The following is a 6,862-nucleotide window of genomic DNA, read 5'->3' as shown; positions in this document are numbered from 1 at the left end:
TAATTTCTACTTCTCCCGTCATATTTTATTCCCATCATTTCCATGCTCCTTTAAAAACCATCGCGCTGACTTCAAATCCTACCAAACTGACTTCAACTTCAAAACCCATCACGCGGATTCAACTTCAGATCCCACCACACTGACTTCAACTTCAAAACCCATCACGCGGACTTCAACTTCAAATCCCATCATAACCCTTCATGCGACTTCAACTTCACATCACATCATAGCCCTTCATTCAACTTCAACTTCACACCATGCCGTTCATTCAAGTTCAACTTCAACTTCACATCACATCAGACTCTATCTGACTGTGAATTAATGTTATTGAGGATGAGCTGTGGGAGTCAATACTAGCCTGTGCTAATGACACCCATAATTTCATCCCTAAGCTTTGTATTTAGTCATTTTAATTCCATACTTCAATAAACAATAAACAATAAACATATGCATCATGCCCTTCATTCAACATCACATCATTCTCTATGAGGTGATGGTGAATGAAGTCGGTGAAGGCCATCATGAATGAATTCGCCGACCTATGCCCCTACGTGTAACATCAGGGTCTCGTTATTATTATTAGTACAACTACCACAATGTCCAACCGTTGTCGCAGACACCCCTGCGCCCCTCGTTAACATCGACGTCAAACAAATGCGATCTTTTTTTCGCGTTTTATGGTAGTGTGTCAGTTAAGTTGCTGTTCACTTTCAAATGCAAACTTGTAGTGAAACTTTCCACGGAAACGCAAGATACAAACACCGCTTTGTCAGCAAGCACAATATCGAGACATGCGACACCCTTGTCGTGGGTGTTGTGTTGAGCTCTTAAGCTCCTTGTTTTCCATATCTTTGGGGAAGTCCCTTGCCACTTGTTATTTTCTTTATGCATTTGTTATTAAACTGTATATGTCACACGGCAGTTAAGAGTTGTGACGAAAAGGAGCGCACGGACCCCGGAAACCTCACGTGCGGCATGGCTCCTACATCGCTCTACTTAAAAAATATTGTGTGTTCCTAACCAGGAAAAACACCCTCGAGATATTTTATTCCTGCAAACTAGAGGCATTGATCTACACTTTGATACCACGCTTGAGGTTCTAGATCGCCCGGCAGTTCGCTTTCTTGTAGTCTCTACTTTTGCATTGTTTCGAAAAAACTGAAATTTCGGCTTTTTTAGTTTAAAAATGGGGACACCTAGGGACTGGAAATTTTTTTGATGTAATGTCCACATTATGGGGATTAACCAAAATAAAAAGCACTTCGCTTTGTGATACATAAAGTGTCATAAAGAAATAATCGATATTGCAGGTTTTGTGCAACTTTCGGAGTCGTTCTTCTCCGTTCTTTTAAGTTAAAAATCGCTAATAACATACTCACAAGTAGACGTACCTTCCTCCCAGCGCACCCCGTTAAAATTTTCGCGATCCGTTCAAGGGCTGGCACGCAAGAGCCGCGCAAAGGGAGCGAGGTTTTATGCATTGTGCGGAAGTTTGGAGCCACATAGCGGAGAAGCGATTAGCTTTGGGACCGAAATATTTTGCATTTGTCTTGTACGCGTGAAGCGGAACGCCACATAAAAAATTCGTAGAAATCAAGGTGGTCGAGCCATGATGCCGTTTAATATTGCACCCATTTCCCCCTGGGTCGAAAATATCAGGTAGCATTTGATAATCATTAATACTTGGTAAGCCCACGTAGAACTGAGTGCTTTCATCAGAATCTGCAAAGGAATCCGCTTCAAATTTGTTTGTACAGTGGCTATGCCCTTTTTCGAGTAGAGCGAGTTTCACTTCAACGTTGCTCTTCAGTTGTTTTTCTTTGTATGTTTCTTATTTACCAAAGGAATTCCTGAATCAATGCATTTATCTCTAGGTCTTGTTCTTAGTTCTGTACGACGAAATTGTGTGGCATCGCCCAGAGACTTCAACTATCAACAGCGACGGAAGCGAACAGTGAGGCAGCCTTCACAATGGCGTATCGCAGTAGTCGGCTAGGGACACGAAGGGTGGCGCTTTCGCTTTGCACACCCCCTTTTGGAGGTTAACTTTCTCTTTGTACACCTCCCTAAGCCTTCCCTCAACACCTCCGGATACCTTCTCATAATCTTGAAAACCACTTTGCCAGTTCAACACAGGCACTTCAACACATGTGGACCCCAGACGCAGTCTGTGATAGGAAATTCTTTGTGTAGTCCCTGTCTTTAAATCCACAGACATGGTGGTGAACAAAGAATCGTGGCAGTAGCGTCAAGTTCCTCGTAGGGGAAAGGAATACATGTCGAACAGGCAAAATATTGTTATTACGGACACTACCAAGAGTGCAGCCATTCACTGTATTTGGCAAATGGCTGATCATCTTCGAAAGCTCCCTTTGTGAACAAGCGGTGATGGAACCATTGTAGAAGTGGAATATGCTGCAGTCTTGGTCCTGGCCAATGCCGCTAAGTGAATGTAGTGATTTCTCTAGAATACAAAATATACGCAATTCGCTCAGCTTAGGGGCCACTCTCTTTGCATGTAAACTCAACTGTATACTGACCACATAGACTACGAAGGTTTCCTTTGAGGAATGAGAAGTCTCGAATTTCCCCACATGCTCGTTAATTGATTACTCGCTCGTTGGGGTCGCTATTATTCCTTCGCTGCTGCGAACATCCAAAGTGCTCCGTGTACGAACTATATTCGCGAGTATCTTTATGCGCCCGATAGAGTGACACGTGTAACACGTGTTCTGTGCGCATACGCAGGTACAAAGAGCTTGAGCTACGAATTCTCATACACGCGAAAGGACTTTCATCCCTGGCACAAATGTTTCTATAGTGCTATTGACACACAGGTGATTCGGTTATACCTGCCAGGCACGGCTTGACAAAAATAAATTACGGCCATCGTGAATCTATTATATTGAACGTGAGATATAGGCTGTGCATGCGTGTTTTAATTTTCTACAATCAATTACGAACCGAGCATACTTCATAATGGGGACATTAATGAACGCCCGACGTATGAATTCGGTAAGTGATATAAATATGTTGTAATACGTTAGCTGTAGGAATACGGTAGTTGAAAGGACATCGAGAAACAGCCATGACTTTGCTGCTAACCCTCACCATTTTCGTCGTCCTTGGGACAGCTGCAAGGTAACACTATTTTGGCATTAAGATTTTTTCAAATGTCTGCAAATTAAGCAAGCTTTGCCCCTTCTCCTCTGTGAACCGTGGTTGTAATGTCACCACCGTAATCCGGTTGTTTCCTGTAACCACTCAGGGGTCTATTGTATACCCCTTGCTTGTGGCATGTGCTATGTGGGTCAAACAGGACGCTGTCTGAATGACCGTCTTAGGGAACATGCCCTTAGCACAGAAAGGACCCACGTGTCAAGCGAATTAGTTCAATATCTCCGGGAATGTAACAACTGTGAAGCCCTCTTCGCGGAAACCTCTGTTTTGCGTAGGGAAAGAGTGACCTGGCGAAGAATGCTTCGTGAATCTGTAGAGATAGCCACACGAGGCAATTGTGTTAGTCAACCCTCTCTCATTCCTCTTCCTCCCCTTCGGAGGTTTTTGAATATATAGTGGGTTGTTGTCAATAAAGTATTTGCTGTGTTTGAGAATTTTTGTGTCCGTCCCTATCTCCTCCGTGTCTCTGGTTCCTCCTTCTTCAAGTATGCACCAGCTTGTCAGCGTCCTCTCTCTTTTATCAGTCTTTTATCAAGGTAACACTACTTGCTTCTCGGAATCTCGTATTGTACCTTAGCACAATCCCCATTGCAGAAAGTGTCTTTACCGGCAGAGGTGGTGCTGGCACATACCCATTTAGTTACTGCTGAATTCGTTCGCGTTGGAATTCACATGCAGGAGACTTTTTCTGCTTTTATTTTTTAAATTCGCGGTGTACCTTTTACATACTGCTTTTTATGCCACCCCTTTCAAGGCTCTGTCTGCTCCGAAAAATTGTCGGTCGATTAATATTTATTTATTCTCTCCGAAAACCACATCCGCTATTATCCGTTTTCTGTCTACGACTACCGTAGATAAGCCAGAAAGCCCGAAAAGTATATTTGAGATACGTAATCTTTTATTTAAAGAAATCGTATGTGGGCTTATATGCCGACGTAGTACGGACAAAAAAAAACGCATTCCTTTAGCGGACATTCCATTCATACGTCGTCATAACACCACTGTATCTTTTGCAGTCAGCAGGAGCTGCAGGGCGTAGATCCCGGTCATAGCAGAACTCAAGGGCGAAGCCTTCATCAAACGCTCTTTGGAAGAGGTCGATTGGGTGCATACTGCAATGGTCCGGTCAGTATTACACGAGCAAATAAACTGTTGTGAACCGATGTGAAGACACAGGTGCTGCCACTGGCAGTACATGCAGCAGAGTTAACACACCTAGGCAGCTTGTAGAACTTATAGCTGCGAGACGATTTTCGAAAGTCGCCCCCCCCCCCAAAGCGCTTCCTTCATCGCAATTAAAATATGGATGACTCAAATGAATACGAAGTGATTCTGTTACAGCCTGATCATGAACGCTGTGAGCCAACGCAACCTAGACGCAGAAAGCCAGCTTAATGCTTCTTCTCGCTCCTTCACACTTAAACATATAAAGCCTACCAGTCGCAGCCGCCAGCCAAGGTATCACCAAATCGCCGAAGTCGATTCTGAAACACAGGCTTTCTGCGGATACCAGTGGCTGCCCATGCGGCTGATGGTGGCTCGTCTCCATAGATACGGGCGCTGAAAGCACGATCGTGATTGGTGGAGTCTTAATTGTTGCGTCTCGTCGCTCAAGCGATCAGGCGTTGTCTCTAGGTGGTGTTTGGATGAGGGCAGTGAGACACTTTTATCAGCCGCGGTGGCAGTTGTACCACGTTGCGGGAATCTCTGCATACAACACGCGATGCCGAAGCGCGCCCTGGGTGTGGCATTTTGAAACTTCAGTGGGTACACGGTCCAAGACGAGCCTTCAAAAACTGACGCACAAGGAAATTGACTCAGGGCAAACGAGCCTCCTAGAGTCATGTGTTGACTGACCTCTCTGAACTCTTAAGAAGCAAGCAAGCAGGTTAACGATCACATCTATTGCGGACCACTGATTCTTATGTTGCGGGTTCAAACCAGACCGACGACAGCCAGCATCTTGTTGGCGGGATATAAGTTGCTTATAGACATGCCGTCTTCCGCAAAAGACGTTAAATACAGTGCGCAGTCTATTGAGAGTTCAGCGCACGTTAGAAGTGGTGTCCACGAGGAATCCGGAATTATAAATTTAATGTGTTAATTAAATTAGTTTTAATTAAATTTAATTTAACCTATAAAAAGTGTAACAAAATGAGTTCGTGTTTTTTTTTATAAAACTTCGAAAACATCGAGTTCCAAACCATCTGCCAGTTTCCGGTTGAAATGGCCCTTCCCTGATTCGCCTCTTCCGGTGGCATAATTGGCATTGCCAGCGAGATTCCCAATTGCTCAGTTGACGGCGTCGCCAGGCTGGTGGCAATCCGATACCGCCGAAGGTATGAACGTAGATGTTTCTAGCGACTGTTCAGCAGCAGACTTGGAAGCCCGCATCTTGTTACGTACAGTCTGCTTTCACAACGGACTCCAGTGACGTGAGTCCGCACACTGTTGCCTGAATTCAGCCGGAAGCGCGCAGCCAGGCTGCAAAATCATATTAAATTCATTTTCTAATGTTTCTGACTGTTTCCAAACGAAATATTCGGTTACATATATTTCAGGCACCCACTCTTCTGATCGCACCTTCAGTTCATCTGCGTTTTTGTCTGGACGTCACCTTTAAAAAACGTCTCCATGTGGGCAAAACAAGTCGGAAAGGGAGACGACTGTGGCATCGCTCATGATCATATAGTTGTCCCGCGACGCAAACTCACGAATCATCAGCATTTATTAACCAGGGCGTCACGATCTTCATGCTAACGTTGCGCGCATGACATCGATCATCAAAAATGTAATCACTGTTTAACTCTTCGTTATCACTAAAAATAATTTCACAAACGTATCTTCTCTGCTTACGTGATTGGAAGCGCGCGTGTTAAGGACAGGTATTCTGCGGTTTGCGTTCCGTGTGCGTGTGTCTTGCGCTTGTAAAATGCAAAGAAAAGCTGTGGGCGTCGCGACGTGTGATGTTTAACACGTGTTTAGGAAATCACTTTTTGTGAATCGATGTATCGGATACACATCCAGGGATTCCACTACATCTCATTCACAATTTTCCCGGTTCACTGGATCCACTTGAGATTTTTCAATATGGCGACGCGTACGCCCACGAACCCCTGCTGGACTACCTGTTATTTGTTGTTTGTTTCAGTGCCAAGAATGGAATTGCCGTCCTGGTTGTGTATGCTCAGACCTTTGGTTATGCATTGAAGAGCCTTGAAACGTTGTGATTAAAGCATTCTGTCCAATTTCAGTGTTTGTGTGTCTTACGAAGCGCGGGACGACCGAATGCACTTGTTTATTCCGTGTTAGCGCCGTGAAGCAACTGTGGCTAGGAGCGGTATACAGATGTGGACAGATGGAGAGGGGACAGCAGGAAGGCGTAGGGGACGGGGGGTAGTATGCGTCCTGGGCCGACTTCAGGGGTAACTGTGCCGACATTCGTCTGGAAAGTCTTCGAAAAACCCATGAAAAACCTGAGACAGCACAGCCGGTGGCAGAATTCGAACCCACTACCTCTCCGTCATCGGACGGCCTTGGCTACACCAACGAGCGGGACGCGTTAACCCGCTCAGCCATGCCGCTGGTCCGAATGCACTCCGAATGCAGGAGTTCAGAAGAAGGGAGAAATGGACGAAGAACAGGACGAGACGGAAAGTTCGCCTGCTGATATCCGCTCGTA

At 45.1% G+C, this 6,862-nt stretch overlaps 1 long non-coding RNA gene across 1 annotated transcript; it reads left to right on the top strand.

The window, feature by feature from the left end:
- The first annotated feature begins 3,039 nt into the window (after positions 1-3,039).
- On the top strand, positions 3,040-6,428 carry LOC135383147 (uncharacterized). Its single transcript, XR_010419694.1, has 3 exons — positions 3,040-3,141; positions 4,197-4,305; positions 6,332-6,428. It is a non-coding gene; the product is annotated as an uncharacterized LOC135383147 (long non-coding RNA).
- Positions 6,429-6,862: the final 434 nt, after the last annotated feature.

The sequence above is a fragment of the Ornithodoros turicata genome, chromosome 2 (assembly GCF_037126465.1).
Source record: "Ornithodoros turicata isolate Travis chromosome 2, ASM3712646v1, whole genome shotgun sequence".
NCBI classification, from domain to species: domain Eukaryota; kingdom Metazoa; phylum Arthropoda; class Arachnida; order Ixodida; family Argasidae; genus Ornithodoros; species Ornithodoros turicata.
This window is presented reverse-complemented; position numbering and strand designations above follow the sequence as displayed.